The sequence below is a fragment of the Rhineura floridana genome, chromosome 7 (genome assembly GCF_030035675.1).
Source record: "Rhineura floridana isolate rRhiFlo1 chromosome 7, rRhiFlo1.hap2, whole genome shotgun sequence".
In the NCBI taxonomy this organism is placed as follows: domain Eukaryota; kingdom Metazoa; phylum Chordata; class Lepidosauria; order Squamata; family Rhineuridae; genus Rhineura; species Rhineura floridana.
The window spans coordinates 22,696,546-22,716,480 of NC_084486.1; the positions used below are offsets into that span (position 1 = coordinate 22,696,546).

The 19,935-nt window shown below is 40.5% G+C and overlaps 1 protein-coding gene across 3 annotated transcripts in view; it reads left to right on the forward strand.

Annotated features, from left to right (window-relative positions):
• Positions 1–19,935, forward strand: part of GRID1 (glutamate ionotropic receptor delta type subunit 1) — a 1,096,368-nt gene that overhangs the window by 394,677 nt on the left and 681,756 nt on the right. The window contains exon 1 of one of the 3 annotated variants that reach the window (XM_061635044.1): positions 1,492–1,538. The exons of the other annotated variants lie outside the window; for them this stretch is intronic. The gene's annotated coding sequence lies outside the window, so the exon portion shown is untranslated. Of the gene's footprint in view, positions 1–1,491; positions 1,539–19,935 lie in introns of those variants that run through there. 3 annotated transcript variants of the gene reach the window in all.

Consider the following 19,935-nt stretch of genomic DNA (forward strand, 5'->3'; position numbering starts at 1 on the left):
GGGAGGAAGTATATTCAGAAATATGGTGATTGGACTTTTCAGTTGCTGTTCAGTAAGAACAGGGAAGCAAAATGGATCAGCATTCAATGCACATCACAAATCTGACTGACTTTCAGACAGATTGGTGGCTCAGTCTCACATTTCAAAATGGGACTTAACATTTCTCAGTCACTAACATGTGATCCATAAACTCAAACACAGAAGTCTCATTGATGTAACATCCAAATGTTCTGAGTCAGTCTTAAACTCCCCAGTCCTAGAGATGTATGAAACTCCCCTTGAGAAATTGCTGATCATATCAAAATTGTTGTCATAGGTTTGTGAGATTCCCACTGATCTTTCTTTTTCTTCTGGACAAGGCACTTCAACTTACCCTCATAATTCACTTTAAGCAAAATTTCATGTTAACTGAAGATGTGTGACACCCCTTCTCCCTTGAGAAAATTCAGAAATCTTATCAAAATCCTAAAGGCTTTCCTTAAAATTATTGATGATTTTAACTCTGGGCAGGGTCAAGTTCATCTCAGATTTTGATTTAGATAAAATTCCATTGCAACTCTACAGTTAGACCTGTTGACAATTATAGAATAAAGGCTGCTTGTGTATAAATATGTTGGAATAATGATTGGTGGCTCCTAACATATCACCAATCCAAATGCATGGATGTATCAGCCTCTAGTACTGATGTAGCATAATACCTGCACCAGGGATGATGGGAGTTGTAGTTCAGCAACATCTGGAGAGCCACAGTCTCCCCATCCCTGGTTTAGACCACCTGATGGGTCCCTGCTTTTCTTCTCAGCCTTCAGACATTCAAAGATTAGCAATGAGGCAGAAACCTTTTTGAAAAGTTGGTTCGTTTTAGTCAACAAATTATTAATATGTAGGAATGTGTGGGTAGGCAAGCTAGTGTCAACACAAGCATTCACTCACTGGTGCAGTAAAGCTTTGGATTGTACTGTACAATGCTTTGTACCTTATACTGGAAAATGTGCATTTTTTTCAGTGCTAAATAATATATCCCTTCTAACACATTAGATCCTGGAAAGAACATAAATGGTCTTAACCTTCAGCTTACTGGCTCTACATAGCAGGATACAGTATACTTAAATAAACTCTGATAAACATTTTTTCTATCCCCTTTTATAAATCTTAAATCTCCTAGTGAAAGAGATTTCACATCTTCCCTGGGTGACTTCTGAATAGTTTCACTGCTTAACAAACGTTGACATTAAGAAGTTTATACTAACTTTTCAGATCCTTGTATTTCTTACTTCTTGTTACTAGCTTGTTAGTTATTTGAAGACTGTTAACTTTTAAATGCTCTCACTTTTTAATAACGATTTAATTGAGGAAGGGGTATGTTTTTCCTAGGGCTCTACATTCAGGAGGACACAGGTTTAATCCTTGGAATCTCTGGTTAAACAATATTGAGTAGCAGGGCTGGGAAGGACCCTTGCATAAGACTCTGGAGAGCTGCTACCAGTCCGAGTAGAAGTCACTGGGCTAGATGGGCCAACAGTCTGGTTCCAAATAAGGTACTTTCATAAGCTCATATGATAAGCTAACCATATCTTATGTCAACTAAGGATATAGTCAAGTATCCATATGCATCACACTCCACAGAGAATGGAACTCCATACCTTCCATTTCCTCTTATACTCTTCCTGCCCAGGCACGGCACTTAAGCTCAGACAGGGATTTCTCATATGACTGTCCTGAAATGTCATTCCCCCGTATTCACAGACAGTTGCACTAAATGCCTTCAGCTTTGGTCCTACAAATGGTGAAACATAAATTGCAGAGCCAGAAATGCTGGGCCAGCCATGGATGTGCTCACCATGATAATATCAGACACCACTCTCCATGACAAAAGGTCCTGACGTGCCCTTCAGCTGCCTCGTCCACATCATGATAATAAGTCTGCAGATCACAACATCACTAAACTGCTTCTACAGTCATTGTCACCCCCCTAAGTATTTTTATATATATATACCTCGGTAACAGCATTTGTAAGCAGCTGATGAAGGCGGAAGCTGAAACGTTTTGTTAATATAATAAAAACCTCTGTTTGGTTAATCACAATTACATTTATATATATTTTAGGTGATTAATGGAATCCTTATAGGGATCCAGAGCAAGCTTGAGTGAAGTTCTGTTTGTTGCTTTCAAAACTGTCTTATATATATATATATATATATATATATATATATATATATATATATATATATACACACACACACACACACACACATGTAACTATTCTAATGGATCTTGCATATGTTCGGTGATGTCTCCAGCACTGGAAAATTGGAATTGGCACATTAGAAAAAGCTACATTTATCAGATAAATTCAATTGGGACAAGGTACATGGGAGCTTCTTCTGTTTCCTCTTGAGCACTGACACCAAATCTCTTGGTGGTGGTGGGGTAGACTGTGTTGGCATCACAACTTGGATTGTGCAGAAAGGATGTTGCTCCCTGCCCAACTGCACTTAAAATTTAATCCATGCAGGCAACATACTGGTGGGTCTTCTGCCATTATGATTACACAAATTACTATATTTTAAATGTTTTTTACCATATGGTTTTCTTTTTGTTGTAAACTGCTTTGATGCTTTTTAAAAAATGAAATAGTGGCATACAAATATATTGATAAATAAATAAAAATAAAATTGAGTTTGGTTTTCAACAGCATGGTCTAGAGTTTGGGTTAAAAGATTGCCTTCCCAGGAGGAGTCCTTCTCTGAATTTATTATTTATTTATTTATTTTATTACATTTCTAGACCGCCCTATAGCAATAAGCTCCCAGGGCGGTGAACAGCATAACCTATCCCCAACCTCACAGGCTAGGCATGTAGCAACTGGAGAAAGACCCTTTTTGGTGGTGGCACCCCATCTTTAGAACTCTCTCCAGGGCCTAATCTGAAGAGCCAAAACAATTTAATTCTCCCAGAATTTTAATGACTAGCAAATTGGATACTGGTGTTTTCTTGCTATCTTTAACACTATTCCACTTGATTTTTTTAGCATTTGGAAGGTTTATATTTGTTCTTTTGTTGTTTTAATCTAATTTTTGAAGGCACATCTTTAAAATATATATTTTAAGGTGAGGCATTAAAAATGAAAATAAATAAATAAATAAAATTTATTGGATTCCGCCATTCACTCCAACCATGCATGAAAGGTCTAGCTACAATGTTTCTTCCTGTGTGCCTGGAGGCCTCTGAAATGTACAAGGAACAAGGAAGGCGCTAATTCTTTACCACTGCAGAGTCTTGCAGTTTGCCTGGGACTCCCTTCAGTCCCTGTTATGCTGACATCTTTCAAGCCTGAATCCCAAAAGGTTTTAACCCTAGCTAGCACCTTGTGTGAAATTTGGTGGCATTCCTAATACAGCAGGCGTGAGGATGCTGCTGAGCTATACTTCCCATCAGCCCTAGCAAGTATGGTCAATGGTCAGGGATGAAATGAGCTATAGTTCAGCAACATCTGGAAGACCAAAGATTCCCCATACCTGCAATACAGGCATGCCATTAAACCACATACGCATTCTTGCACTTCTTGTTAATTGATCTGGAAGAACAATCCTCTCTCTTTGTAACATGTCTATTGAGAATGAGAATTGCCTTTTTGCCACCAGACATGCCTCAAAGAGAAAAGCTTTTCACACATATCCTTATTGTGCTTATGAAAGTGTGCTTAAAGGATGTTTATGGGGTAACTAATCTTAATCTGTGTGCTAAAAATAATCTTCCCATGGGCAAGCCTGGTTTTTTTCCTAAGCATCTTGAAACAATCTTTTCCCAGACGTGTTTTGAGATGAAAATGGAAATGGACTGCCTTCAAGTTGATCCCGGCTTATGGCTACCCTGTGAATAGGGTTTTCATGGTAAGTGGTATTCAGAGGGGTTTACCATTGCCTCCCTCTGAGGCTAGTAGTCCTCCCCAGCTGGCTAGGGCCTGCTCAGCTTGCCACAGCTGCACAAGCCAGTCCCTTCCTTGTCTGCATCTGCTAGCTGGGGGGGGCAACTGGGCTCCTTGGGACTATGCAGCTTGCCCACGGCTGCACAGGTGGCAGGGCACTCAACCTCTGAGCTACTCACTGTGGTGGTGATCTTTAGCTGGCCCTTGACACCCAGGAGACATGAGCAGGGATTTGAACTCACAGACTCTGGACTCCCAGCCGGGCTCTCCTCCCCACTGTGCTATACAAGCTGCTGTGTTTTGAGATATTTCCTTCTTAATCCCTGGAATAAATAATAATACAATTTAATTTTTGTGTCGCCTATCTGGCCGAAGCCACTCTAGGCGACGTACAAACTAAAATTCAGTAAAATACAATACAATGCAGATAAAATACAATGAAGTCATTAATCACAGCAGCATGAGATCAGTTAGGGCAATCAATAGATAATAAGTATCCCAAAAAAGTTAGTCCTCCCCGGAAATCCTAAAGGCCTGTCCAAAGAGCCAAGTTTTTAAGGCCCGGCGGAATGTATCCAGGGAAGGGGCATGGCGAAGATCAAATGGGAGGGAGTTCCAGAGAGTGGGGGCCACCACTGAAAATGCCCTCTCTCTAGTCCCTACCAACCTAGCTGTTTTCGTTGGTGGGACTGAGAGAAGGCCCTGTGTGGACCCCTTGTTAATAGTCTTTGTCTATTTCAGTATTGTTCTATCATGATTTTCATTGCATTTTAAACTGAGGCAATAAATAAGGTAGTTATTGGGCATCCAACCAAAGGTTGGCAGAAGGAATGTGAGTTTTAAATCTCAACTGCAGCAACACTGTCCTTCAAGAATTGCGCTGCAATGTCAGGGTTAGCTAAAATGGAGAACCAAATGTGCTTGGCTCCTCTGGGGAATCCTCTAGAAGTTCTGGAGGAGTCCCATCTACTCCACGTGTGTTGAGGATCACAGTCTAAGTCTGGCACTACTTCCTGAAGAGATTTCATGTGTATATTGTTGAAGTTTGGTATATATTGCAGCGGAGTGCAAAAATAAATAATTTGGTAAGACGGTGAAAAGAATAAAGAAACTTAAGGTTTATGACTGCTGGGAAATAAAGTAATTCTGACTACAAACATACATGTGGCCGTTGTAAAGCCATGAGGCTTGCACTCACAGGCACTATCTCTGACACTTACTTATGTTTTTAATAGGAAGCTCAGCATTCAGGCATGGAATATCAGGTGGGGCAGTCCCTACAACACTCTCCCCCGTCTTGAACCTTCAAGCACATGCTCCTGTTGTAGTTTTTAAGGCTAGGTCTTATTTCATAAATGTGTTAAATATTTGGAGATACAGAACCAGGCTTTAGAATGCAAATGTGATTCCTCTGTGTACAAATGGTCTGTGTGGCTGGTGTTGTTGTTTTTAAAATCTCATATGTGATTGTCCCTTTCTGGTGGAATCAGTGGGTAGTATTCAGTGAAACTTCTGTGTTCAGTAGCTAGCTTCAAGCATTTTAGTGGTTTGTAAGATATTTGCAAGAGAGCAGAAAGTCAAAATTCTGTGGGGTGCTTTCACATATCTTACGGGTGGTGTGTGGGATACAGTATACAGAAACCTACGTATAGCAGCCCTGCCAAAGTGCAGCATATTTTAGGAGGGAAATGCATTCAAAATGCATATTGAATGCAAAATGCATACAAGTGGGTATAATTTAAATGCATTTTTTTCTGCATATTTTTTTAAACTGTGCAGGAGATGGAAGCTCAGGTAAAGCCTTGGGCTCATGTGTTCCTCTTTCTCCTGTGAGGGTGGGAGGAAAGCTTTGCTGGTGTTTGCTTTTGGTTTTGAGGAGTTATGGATTGTTGTATGTGAGATGGAGGTTGTGGCTGGGAAAGAACTCTGGTTGGTTTCACTACAAGTCAACTTTAAGCCACACTTTTCAGGCTGGCATGTTTGGCTGGCCAGAGTTTGCTTTGGACTGGAGTCTCTAGCTTATATGCGGTAGGACCAGATTCTTTGAGGATGAGTGTGGACACGGTCGAGGTCCTTTTCCCAGCTGCATGGGATAAGAAGGGGGGGGTCTCCTAGGCTTGGAGTTTTTCTTGAGCTCATTGTAGTTTGTGTGCATAGCACTAAACCATGGTTTGGTGTTGTGTGTAAACCAACCCAATGATTCTTGATGGCTATTGGACTTGTACTAGTTAATGGGGAATATCAAAAATTTTGTGATGTGTGCAAAAACAAAGGTGTTCTTCAGAACAATGGAATACGTGAATAAATGGAAAGGAGAGCATCTGCAATACCCAAATCTGAGACAAAAGGCTTGAACAGGAAAATTACATCTTTTCAGTGTACAGACTATGCTTCATCCTAGCTTTCTTGCTGTTTAGAATAGGCTGTCAACGTGAGCATTATAACAATTGTAAATGGGGGGGAATCCACAGAAAATGGGATGGAATAGAGTTATGATTGAACACATGTGAAGGTGACATGGAACAAAAATAGGCTGATCCATCCAGGAGGATTTACTTTGGTGAGGTAGGGAACAGAGCCTGCCTTGTCATTTAGCCCAAAGTGAAACCCTTGCCACCTGGAGTCTGGATCTTTCTGATCCATGCAAGCAAGCACAGAATCTTCTGTGAACATGTATTGGCCTACTTCCAGGGTAAGGTGCAGAAGGCAACGGTCAACATAGCTTATTAGCAGAAAAAGTTATGAGCCAGGAAGTTCTGGTAGTAATCTAACTTCTTCCTTAAATTCACTGTGTGGCCTTAAGCAAGTCACAATCTTGCAGCTCCAAAACTCCATTTATAATATGAAGGCAATATTACTGACCTACCTTGCTGGGCTGTTACAAAGATAATTTATGTGAAGCACTTGAGGTGCTTAGGTAATGTACTCAGTGAATACACTAAGTTATTAATAACAACAAGAAGGTATGTGTATATTTATCACAAGAATTCCATTAATCTAACATTGTGTCTCTACTTTCTACTTTTACAATATACATTAGGTATGTTACATAATCCTATATACTAATACTGAATTCATTATTTGAGTGTGCATCCTTCTGTAGTCAAATCAGTGTCATTCATGCATAGGAGAGGTATTAGCAGGATTGCAATTCCAAGGTGTGCAGAACTTTAAAAAACAAGTTGGGGTGGCGTGGGAAGAAACCGTAAGTGCAGAGGAAACCAAAACCACTTAATGAGGTCTGAAGTTGCTTAGTGGGCATCAAATGTTGGCTACCTCTTGGATGAGCAGGGAGACTGGAAAACAGGGTGGTGGAGTGGAATGGAATATCCCGGAAGAGGACATGGCTGGCTAGCTAAAACCCTGAGCAGGAACATTGCATAGTACAATATTTAGTTGCAGGTCCCATATGTATTAAGTATAGATCAGAGACATGGATTCTTCCTCAAACTAAGTCCTTCCTCTTCTGGCTGTTCTGGAAAATATGAAATAAAAATGTTTTTGTTGTAGTTTATTTTCCATTTGATGAACAAATGTTGTACTTCTAAGCCATGTTACTTTCTAATTCTCCAGTCGGCATTTTGTGCGGATGCACACACACACGTTTGCTGGATGCATATTGAGAGAAAATCATCCAGTGCATCTGCTGACCACTTGATGGCATCGCTACATTGTATGGAAATTGTACTGCTGACTCCAGTAATATATCTCTTTATTTCTTTGGTGAGACAGCACATTCAGAATTTAGAGTGCCAGAGTAGGAAGAAAGGTATTTATTAATAAACTTCAGCAAATGAAATGAAAGCTTCAGCACTAGTTGTCCAAATCTTGGTCTCTTTCCCTGGTTTATTACTAAGTATTCTTATTAATGTTATTCACCTGTATAAAAACTAGTGGAACAGCCATTTAGATTTCCTTTTCCCTGCCTTTAATTTTAAAGGGAGCATTTGTCATTTTTATCTTTTCTTTGCTTGCTGCAATATTGCCTTGTTTTTCTCAAAACACAGTAGGTGAGCCCTAGGTCTTCTTGTAAAGTGTACCGACTGCTGCTGAGCATGTTGCAGGTATACACTGGCAGGGCAGGGCCAAACAGCTGTAATGTCAAGGGCAGGCCACACTGTTTTAGTGCTTTCTGGGTTCCTAGATTCAGACTCTGGGCAGAGTTCCTGCAGTAAAATAAGAACATAAGAGTAAGAACAGTGTTTCCTACAGTGGCTAGCCAGAGGCTGCTGGGAATCTTACAAGCAGCACATAAAGATAGCATCCCTCCCTATTGCTTGTTTCCAGCATCTAGGACTCAGAGGTGTATTGAGTATGAACCTGGAGGCTCCATTTAGCTATCACAGAGCTTGGGAAAGTTACTTTTTTGAACTACAACTCCCATCAGCCTAGTCCAGTGGCCATGCTGGCTGGGGCTGATGGGAGTTGTAGTTCAAAAAAGTAACTTTCCCAAGCTCTGAGCTATCATATATAATAGCTCAAGGGTAACCAATATGGTGCCCTCCAGACATCACTGGACTTCAGCTCCCATCATCCTCAGCCAGTATGGCCAATGGTCAGGGTTGATGGGAATTGTAGTCCAGCAACATATGTAGGGCACCACATTGGCTACCCATGTAATAGCTGTTAACGAACCTGTCATCTAACAGATAATAGATAATATTACTCCTTGCAGCTTTTAGCATGAAAGTGCTACAGTGATAGAAGATGCCATTCCTGATGGCATTTTTTTCGTTCTGTGCAATGGTTGTTTTCTCAGGATCTTGGCCTGACAACCTTAATTGTTTCTCATTGTCATAGTCCAAATATGTGAGGTTCTTCTTATACTAGTTCCCTGCTAGCCTGCGTGGCTGCCACAGAGTGTTATGAGATCTGCTGAAAATGCGCATTCATGCTGCTGGCATCCACCCTACAATGAATATTGGGATTTCCAAGCATCAGGGACTCTTGAGCTTGAACCAGGAACATCATGGAACTGGATGTAGCAAGTTTCCTTGGATTTTTCACCTTAACAATGCCTCATTTTTAACGAGGCATCACCAAAAGACCAAAATAGGGACAAGTAGGAAGAGCTGTCTCAGGTAGAGATGTGGGCTATAAATATTTTTCTAAAAATAAAATGTAAATGTACTGCCTTCAAGTCGGTTCCAGCTTATGGTGACCCTATGAATAGGGTTTTCATGAGGCTGAGAGGCAGTGACTGGCCCAAGGTCACCCAGTGAGCTTCATGGCTATGTGGGGATTCGAATCCTGGTCTCCCAGGTCATAGTCCAACACCTTAACCACTACACCAGGCAATATAATGTTACTAGAGACAGTTATCAGAAAAAAACAGGGACTGCCTTTGCTAAATAGGGGGATATTTGGAGCCCATTGCATTCTGACATGGAGAACAAGTCCTGTCCTTACCATTTCTTTTATCTCAACCGATGTTATGAAAAAGAAAATGAAAGGGGAAGGAAGGAAGGAAGGAAGGAAGGACTATCGAAATTTGGTGTCACTTGCCTTCTATGAAGATTTCATACATGAGAACGTTGGGCAATGATCTTGAATGTGCTTTCAGAACAATTTGCTATATGTAAGCTGAAATGCTAATTGTACAGGAGGTGAAACATTTGAAGAGTTCAAACATCTAGAAAATCTTGATAGCTTTGGCTTCTGGTAGTGAGATGTGGATCGTGTTTAAAAAATGAAAGTCACTAACATAAGGTATGAAATGAAGTGAGGAGATAAGCCCAAATTTATCTATCAGTAGTTTATAGGCTGTTGAAGGTCTGTAGCTCTGTTTTGCAAGTACTCCTACAAAATACTCCTTTGTTTGAAAAAGTTGCATGGGAAAAGTTATAACACGTTCTTCAAAAAAAGACATTGGTGCCATTTATTGTGGTAGCTAAGCATCATGTGCATTTAACTACTTGGTAAACTCGTTAGTCTGCCCTCTGAACTTGGACTCCAACTCCCATCTGCTTTAGCCAGTATGGGCAATGGTCAGGGATTATGGGCATTGTAGTCCAACTTGGTAAATCTGCCTTTTGAAAAGGCAAAAGAGGAAAAGTTCTGTGAAGTTCAAAAATATGTACACTTCACCTGAACAGAATATGATCCACTCAGGTATTATCATAAATATATTCCCACTTAGACATTCCTACAAGATTCTTAAAAGGAAGCAAAATAAACCCATTAACATAACTAGTGAGATCATAAGCCTGTATTTGCACGCCACATGAAGTTAAACCATAGTTGAGCATGAATGTGCTGGTACTAGAGAGTTCCTCCTTAACCGTGACCTGAAGCCAGGGTTTGTCCTATGGTTACAACTTGTGGTTAAGGAGGAGATATCTTAATCATGATCCCTAAACCATGGCTTAGCTGCCATCCCGCACTGACCTAAAAAGCCCAGGATGGAGCAAAGCAGGTGTGAGATCCTCTCCAGGGGCCAGCACATTAATGCAGTCTGGCTTACCATTATGTTCAAACCAGGCCCAAGGTTAGTGCTTCTATATAAAACAGATTTCAGTGTTCGAAATGAAGAAGATTTTTGCCCCGTTCTAGAGTGGAAATTTAGCAACAAGAAAGAGATTTTCATATTAAAACAAAATTACAGTCCTAGTTTGTTCAATATGCTGTGTGATACGGTAAGACTTTACAAGCTACAGCCAAATGCATGATGACTGGGAAGAAAGAGATCTTAGCACAAACAAGACATTTATAGATTTGAGCAGAGGTTGGTGGGGTTGAAGAGATAGCCAGTGTGCACGTGCCTTATTTACAGTGCACTTCCGTCACTGAATTTCACTATACTGGACGACTGTACACTTGATGTCTGACAACAGGATGCATGATTTGGCTCTGTTGAAAAAAAAATTGTGTTTGTGTGATGCGAAAGTTTGATCTATGGTGGCCCATTCATGTATGCAAATTATCACTAACACTACAGTCATCAAGTTATGAGCGTGCCTGTGTGAAGCAGCCAGTTGCGACTAAAAGCCGAGTGTGTGCAAAATCATTTGTTGAAAGGCTAAGGTGATGTGAGGCAAATACATAAAATCTGTCTCTGATAGTAAGATTTGCAATGGGCTATTCTTCATACTTGATACTGCAGGCATTTAAACGATGGATGGGCATGCATGTGTGAAACAACTCTAAGATTGCATTTTCTTTGTTCACTCTATATGGGAAAACATAATACATTTTCTATTGGATTTATGGATTTGTATAATTGTTTCCAAAAACTAAGACAGATAATTCACTCCCCCTTAGTCAAGAGGCACTAAGTTTATGCCAAGCTGTCTAGAGAATGTTTTGAGCTTGCAAGAGACTTTTGTATTATTCTCTGGGCTGTGAAATCAACCTGGCCGTTTGCTTGATTGATCTGAAAGACTCACTGGAGAATTATGTGATGAAACTGTTATGAGGGGATGTTTCACAGCTTTTGGTTCATAGTTAGTAAACACACAAACACCCCCCCCTTTTCACAGTTTTACCGCTGAGTCATATGGAATGAGTAACAGTGATCTATGACAATGGGCAGATATCAGAAAGAGGTTTGACTTTAATTTCTGAAAGGGTGCAAAACAAAACCTTTCTCAAATACGCAAGACTAATCTGAAAAGAGAGAAATTAAAAATGGTTTGAGAGCCAGTGTAAGCTCCTGGTATCCTTGGGCAGACGCCAAGACCCTCTCACTCTGGTAGGATCCAGTACTTTGCTTGTGTGTGTGTGTGTGTGTGTGTACTGCCTTCAAGTCGATTCCGACTTATGGTGACCCTATGAATAGGGTTTTCATGAGGCTGAGAGGCAGTGACTGGCCCAAGGTCACCCAATGCGCTTCATGGCTGTGTGGGGAATTCGAACCCTGGTCTCCCAGGTCTTAGTCCAACACCTTAACCACTGCACCACACTGGCTCTCTTATACTTTGCTTGCCCCCTCTTTATTTTTTTCAGACCTGCTCTCCAAGCAGCACCATTTTAATTTCTCAAAGTGCCCCAACTTAGTACTATGTGGAGAAGCTAAAATGGTGGCTAGACCCAGATGCCCAGCGTTTGCTTGGAATGTTGCTGCCCTGTTTAAATAGAAGAGCTGACACTTAAATGAGGGACAAGCTTAACTGTTCCAATTGGTTCTTCCAAAGTTAAGGAGAACAGACCATAGCACAATCCCAGGCTAGGATGGCCTAGTACACCAAACCTTGACTTAGCTGCTGTACTGCACCAAGCGAAAAAGGGGTTGCGATCTCCTCCTTGGGAACCAGCGCATAGGATTTAAACTAAATATTAGGAAGAACTTCCTGACAGTGCAAGCTGTTCAACACAGGAACAGACTGCCTCAGAAGGTTTCCTTTGTTAGAGGATTTCAAGCAGAGGATGAATGGCCACTTATCAGGGATGTTGAAGTAGAGGGTTTCCTGCACTGGTAGTAGGTCGGCCTAGAGGACCTTTGAGTTATCTTCCAACTCTGTAATTCTATATTGTTCCCTCATATTATGTGAACAAAGCTGGCAGCTACATATAAAAAGCTCTTTACTAACTAATACCATATTAATATGTTTACTTTCATTGACAGCTAAATTGATCAGCAATCACAATGCAGGTTTTAAAAATCTAATTTCACTGTAACTTTTACAAGGGAATACAAGAGTGACAAAAAAAAGGAGTGAGAGCAAATGTAAAACAGAAAAATAAAATAATATTTAGCATTAAATAGAAAGCACGGACTGTAAAGCCTACAGCTGACAACAGCGTAAGAAAGTTGATTAAATATCTGTTTGCCATATTCCCCCTGCTTCAGCAATGAGGCTAGTCCAAACAATGGAAAATTTCCAGTATAAAATGGGGTTAGGAATGTGGAATTCAGTGGCATAGCCTAAGTATTGGATCAGGTGCAGACCTTCTCCCCTAAAAAACCCTGGTCGTTTTGGGAGTATATTTGTACCCCAATGAGATTGCTAATGGAAGGATGGGGTAACTTTGTCCTCCAGATACCATTTTTGTCTGTGTTGTCAGCACAAGTGCGCTTGACAATACCAAAGCCAAAAAACATCATCTTATATCCTTCGATATATCTTTTGGTCAATTAGTTATTTCCCCAGAGTAATCAGCACCAGGCACCAGTGCGTTTCTGGGGCATATTTGAACTCTAGTGGTTTTTTTGTTTCCAGAAGGAAAACAGTAAGTGGTAACTGGCTGAAATTTGGGCACATTGTACAGGTGACAGTTTGTGACAATGTTCTGGAAGGACAACCCTGTAGGTCTACTCATGTGTAAACTGCACAATGAAAGTACTTCTGAGGCAGAAATTTCCCCCAGGTTTTTTTGTATATTTGGACCCCAGGTGGCTTTTGTTTCCAGAAGGAAAATAGTAAGTGGTAACTGGCTGAAATTTGGCGATGTTGTGCAGGTTAAAATTTGTGATAATGCCATGGAATGACATCCTTGTAGGTCTACTTATGTGTAAATTATAAAATGAAAAGTGCACCTGGGGTCCACATGTACATTTGGGGTCCAAATGTGCATGAAGTCTGCTGTATTAATGTTTGGCAACCATTGATATGGTGTCACCTGATGTATTGAATAGCTTATTGAATGATGAACTCTTTGTTAGCTTCAGAACTAACTTTTGTGCTGGCACCCACAATACTTTTTATCAAGATTCCAGTACTGGCACCTCATTTTGTATCCCCAAAAGCACTATTCCTCTCACAGTCTTTCTGTGTATACGAAATCTTAAAGTATATACGAGAATTGCCACATCTTTTCATTGTACACATGTGGTTTGTCTCATTTACAGCAGAGTTATTGTCCGGGTTCCCAAACAAAGAAGCAGGACTCAGAGATTGAATTTTCTGCGTGAAGCTTTATTCCAGAAGTTAGTACAGGAACACAGAACTGCACTCTAGCCTTGATTCAGGATACAGGACATGGAGCAAACTAGGCATATCTGAGGATACAAAAACAATAACAGACTAGATATATCTCAGGAAAAATTTAGGCAAGGTGGAGGTGGCAATAGACATTGTCACAACAGCTCTAAATAGGCTTAACAACACCTTTATATCAGAGAGGGGAAGGACAACTTGTATTCTAGGCATTAATTCTGGCTGTTTTTAGCAAATGCTTTAAGGTTAAGGCTTCCTCTATGAAAGAGCACTTTTTTTAGCTGCAAGTGTCTCTTATCTAATCTGCGTGACCTTGGCAAGACTGTAATTTTAGGCTCAGAAAAACTATCCTCATCATTGTTGTCTTCAACTTTGGGTCTGCTCCAAGGCTAGATCTGGAATGGGTGCCAGTGAAGACTCTTCACTAGCTGGTTCAGGTGAAGGAGGATTTTCTGGGCTTTTCTCAGCAATTCTGTTAGCAGGCCTGGAGGCTTCCAGAAGCATTCCCTCTGTGCTCTCTTCATTCCTTTCATGAGTACAGGCAATCCCCTCCCCAACATCTGTACCCCACTCTTCATCCTTCCAATCTTGCCAGATGTTCTCTTTGGGGCCCATGACAATTACATTCATGGCTGCCACAGCAATTCCACCTCCACTCCCCAATCTGAGGTTGAGTCACGTATGTGAAGACAGAGCCCTCCATTCTGTGTCACATTATGTTTAACTTTATGGGCCAGAGTGCTGATAGTATTCTCACTATTATTTTTATTTAATATTATTTAGTATGCTTATATACCACTTTTATCACATGTGACCTCAAAATGGTTTACATAGAGAAGAGAATGCATTGGACATTTTGTGTGTTAGATGTAAAAAAGTCTGGTTTTCTGACATTTTATATTTATCAGAGTGTCTTGACCTGCATGTCTATGAAAGATCACATTTCTGTCCATTGTGGAAGTGTTCTAACCACTTTGATACCATCATGAACAACTAGGTCAGTGAGTGTGGGCCAAGCATCTTTATATACCAGTTTCTTTTGTTTTCCCCCTTCCATTTAAGTCTATCCCATGTGACTGTGCAATCATACTTTATATTCACTCGCTTTGTTGGCATGGCATATATTTTCAGATACCCCATCATCCTCTTGTTCCCTTTCTGTCACTCCTGTCAAGCAGCCTTGTATACATCTCCTTTTTCTTCTTTTTAATAATTCAGGTCCTTAGCTGAGGTAGGCAGAGAGAGAATCACTATAGATGTGTCTTTTTGAAAGATCTTAAGCCTTAATTAAACATACAACTGGTTGGCCTTTTGACTTGATACTTTTTGATCTCTTGGCTAATCAGGGCTCTTAAAGAAATCACCATTGCTTTAATGGGTTCAGCCAATCAAAATAGGAACTGGAATGAACACTTGAATCATTCATAGTGATGAGATTGTCAAGCTTTGTTTTGTATTTTTAAATGAAGTTTAAAAGAATCTTATTGTGCAATAAAAAGAATACTTACACCCACATAACTTTTTAAAAATGTCAGTCCCTAGATGCTGTACTCTCATGGTCACACTCTAGTGCAGCCTTTCCCAACCAGTGTGCCTCCAGATGTTGTTGGACCACAACTCCCATCAGTCTCAGCCAGCATTGCCAATGGTCAGGAAAGATGGGAATTGTGGTCCAACAACATCTGGAGACACACTGGTTGGGAAAGGCTGCTCTAGTGTGAGCAAGAAACAGAGTCCAGGCTGGAGTCAGCAAATGGAGGGGCACGACTGGTTACCCAGAGAAGGCAACCTTAGTTCTCAATGGATGATTTCAGTAGGACTTCATCTGTTTATACTTGAATATTATTTAAAATACCTATAAACTGCTTTAGTTCTCTGGAATGAGCTGGCTGAACATTTGCCTTAAATTACCTTGTAGAATTAAGGCAAAGGCTTCAATCCAAGCATGCAGATAAATCCATGTAATGATTACAAAGAAACCTGCAGCCTGCTTCTAGTCATGTTCATTTTGAAAGCAGGGTGGCCACATGCTCTACTTTATAATGGACGCACTCTATCTGAAGGCATCCTCTGAAGGGCTGTTTGCTCCTACTCTGGTTTAAAGATCCGTAAAAAGGGAGGGGAGGGGCCTTCCACTGTTACTTCCGGGACATGCTCTGGGTCGTATTTAACTGAGTCCTACTCAGAGTAAACCCACTGAAATTAATAAACCTGTTAACTATTTATATTGACTTCAGTGGGTCTTCTTTGAGTAGGATTGAATACCACTCTGTGTGATCAGGCACACAAATCGCTCGGTCAGTCTTTAACACTGTGGTGAGCTAATATGTTATTTCTATTGAAATTATAATAATAATATCCAAATGTGCGTTCATATACATAAATTAGCATATGCAGATTTTATGGCAATTTGTTTCATATTTTTGATGATAAATTTCATCTTTCTCGGTGATGCAAAAGCAGCCTCCCTATTTAAAAGTAAGCCCCGTTGATTTCAGTGGGATGTCCGTCCCAGTAAATATGTTTATGATTAAAGAAATGAAACATAGTCCTATGCATGTTTACTGAGATGTAAGTCCTATTCTGTCCAACAGGGCTATTCCCAGGTAAGTGTGCATAGGATGCAGTTTTAAACAAATATAATTATGACCTGCATTACAACCATACTATTTATCTTAGCCAACATAAACTAAAAGACATGGATTTCAGTGATTTAGTTTCTCCATACAGTGTTTCTGGAATTGAAACTTTCATTTACAAAGGCACAGAAAAATACATTTCCTAGTCTTTTTCTGGTTTGTGAAGATAACCTTTATGATGCACAAGTCTTTAGCCAGGCTGCCTGGAACAAAGCATCAACAGAAGTCAGAACTCCACAGTCATGCAAATATCTGGATGGTGGTGATGGTTTGAAGCTTGTTTTATGAGCAGTTAAATGCCAACTTTAGCATTCATTTCACTGCACACTTTTGGACCAGAATTATCATATGTACACTTTGGCTGGGCAAACTTGCAAGATCTGAAATATTTTGCAAAAACTGCCTTAATGAAGAGGCTCTTGGACTGCCTATTTTAATGTGCCCACATGAAAATAACCTTTCCAATGTATATGTGCATATTTTCATTAGAGAGAAAAAGAATGTGATACTGGCCCCTTCTATGCATGCGGGGAGTGAAACACTACCCCCATGGTAGCTATTTTGTGTTATGAGAAAGACATGTTAATAATTCAGTATCACCCGAATACCTTCAGGTGGTTTGAGTGAAGAAAAACAGTCATAAATATTAGAGGATCTCTGAGACTCCCATAGGAATGAACACATAGGGTCATTACAAACCTCAGTTACTATCCTTGTATAGTGTAACCCTTTATTATATAGTATAATCCTTACTACATTTTCAGTTTTTTACAGTAACTTGGAGTCATTGTAAAATGCCTCATTTTTTTTCTTTTAAAAAATGGCTTAATTTTGATCTATTTGACTCCAAAATCAGTTGAGAAATGTTTTTCTTACAAACCTAGGAGGGTTAAATACTACACTTGAATTCCTTGTATAAATCTTGCAAACCTTACTTGCTATGGTAGAATAAAGCTCAGCCAGTTGATTCTTATGCCAACTGTCTGCCACTGTGAAATGGAATCCTTACAAAGAAATGTTGCCAAATTTCCCTTCCGTTTCCCATTATGTTTGTTTGCTGCTTTGCTAAAATGCTTTGGGAGTTTTAATATCAAGACCAAAATAGTCAGGGGTGCCATTTCATGTTTCATTTGAGGGTCCATTTCCGTTTCACTGGTTGCTGGGTGGGAGGGAGGGAAGGGAGGTGCTAAGGGATTTCAAGAGGGAGAAAAATTCACAGTGAGATTCAAATAAGTGATATCAGGAGTTTTCATAATTAAATTGGAAAGAAGAGTTATATTTTTCAGAGCATTTGTTTTGGATACTCCCCCCCCCATTAGCAATTTTGTTAGGGGTTTCCAGGAAACATACTACCCTCCAATCAAGGGTAGTAAGAAGTCACAAATTGGATTGCAACTGCATGACAATTAATTTCATTATTTTCCTACCTACAAAATGGCCTTTAAAGGTAAAAATATATTTTGGTGAAGCATGCTTGTTTTTAAGACTTTAAGTAGAAGGGACCCTGATTATGACCAGGGCTGCAGCATATACAGACAGAGGTTAACTGTTTCCCCCCACATTATGGACCCAGCAAAAAACCCTCCAGGTGCTGTGTGGCACAGGAGGAAAGTTGCCATTGTTAAAGTAAAATGACACAATTTCATTTTTCTTATATCTTGGATTTACCTTTTTCTCTTTTTATACTGTTTTAAAGCAGGAAGTTATGATGGAATAAAATAGCCCTTTAAAATGGTCACTTTCTAGTGTTACTTGATATTATTATAGGGATGCTATTGTGCTCTGTCAAGTGAGGAAGAAACCATCTTCTTAGGTTTTGTCTAGCTCGTTTGCTTGCTTAATGACCTTTGGTGGCTATAAGCTGCTGGGATTTTCTGGTCTTAGCTACCAGCCAGGATGAGAGTTTGAATTTGTTCTGGCTGTGCTTGTGCGGCAGAGGAGGTGAACAAAAATCAGCTTAAATTTGAGCAATGAAAGTAACATGCTGGCATTCTGTAGCTGGCTAGGAAATCTGCAAGACTGTGCTGCAGTGATGGTGCTTTGAAGATGAGTGTCTGTCCAGTTGCCTTCTACCCTATTCTCACCTTGTACAGTGCCACTGGCAAATGCAATTCAATATAAACAAGTGTAAAATTATGCATATTGGAGCAAAAAATCTTCATTTCACATATACGCTCATGGGGTCTGAACTGGCGGTGACCGACCAGGAGAGAGACCTTGGGGTTGTAGTGGACAGCACGATGAAAATGTGGACCCAGTGTGCGGCAGCTGTGAAAAAGGCAAATTCCATGCTAGGGATAATTAGGAAAGGTATTGAAAATAGAACAGCCGATATCATAACGCTGTTGTATAAATCTATGGTGTGGCTGCATTTGGAATACTGTGTACAGTTCTGGTCGCCTCATCTCAAAAAGGATATTATAGAGTTGGAAAAGGTTCAGAAGAGGGCAACCAGAATGATCAAGGGGATGGAGCGACTCCCTTACGAGGAAAGGTTGCAGCATTTGGGGCTTTTTAGTTGAGAGAAAAGGCGGGTCAGAGGAGACATGATAGAAGTGTATAAAATTATGCATGGCATTGAGAAAGTGGATAGAGAAAAGTTTTTCTCCCTCTCTCATAATACTAGAACTCGTGGACATTCAAAGAAGCTGAATGTTGGAAGATTCAGGACAGACAAAAGGAAGTACTTCTTTACTCAGCGCATAGTTAAACTATGGAATTCGCTCCTACAAGATGCAGTAATGGCCACCAGCTTGGATGGCTTTAAAAGAAGATTAGACAAATTCATGGAGGACAGGGCTATCAATGGCTACTAGCCATGATGGCTGTGCTGTGCCACCCTAGTCAGAGGCAGCATGCTTCTGAAAACAAGTTGCCGGAAGCCTCAGGAGGGGAGAGTGTTCTTGCACTCGGGTCCTGCTTGCGGGCTTCCCCCAGGCACCTGGTTGGCCACTGTGAGAACAGGGTGCTGGACTAGATGGGTCACTGGCCTGATCCAGCAGGCTGTTCTTATGTTCTTATGATCTGCCCTATATCTTCCACTGTGAAGACAGATGCAAAAAAATCATTTAGCTTCTCTGCAATCTCCTTATCATTCTTTAGTACACCTTTGACTCCCTTATCATACAAGGGTCCAATCGCCAATAATCATTAAGCAGTAGCAGGATTTGACTTGGAGGCCTTCTATTTTCTGCAAGAGAAGAGTAACCATGCTGATATGAACATAAGAGCCCTACTGGATCAGACCAAAGGCCCATCTAATTTAGCCAGATTCAGGACATGTGGGCTATAGTCCTTTTCTGCATGTGTTCTGCAGAAATTGGTATGCAGGGCATGCTGCTTCTGATCCTGGAGGGTGTATACAGCGATCATAAGTTACTCTCTTTGAATGTGTCTAATCCCCCTGTCCAAGTTGGCGGCCATTGCTACAGCTTATAATAGTGCATCCCATAGCTGGACTATGTGCCCTGTGAAGAAGTATGCCTTGATTTCT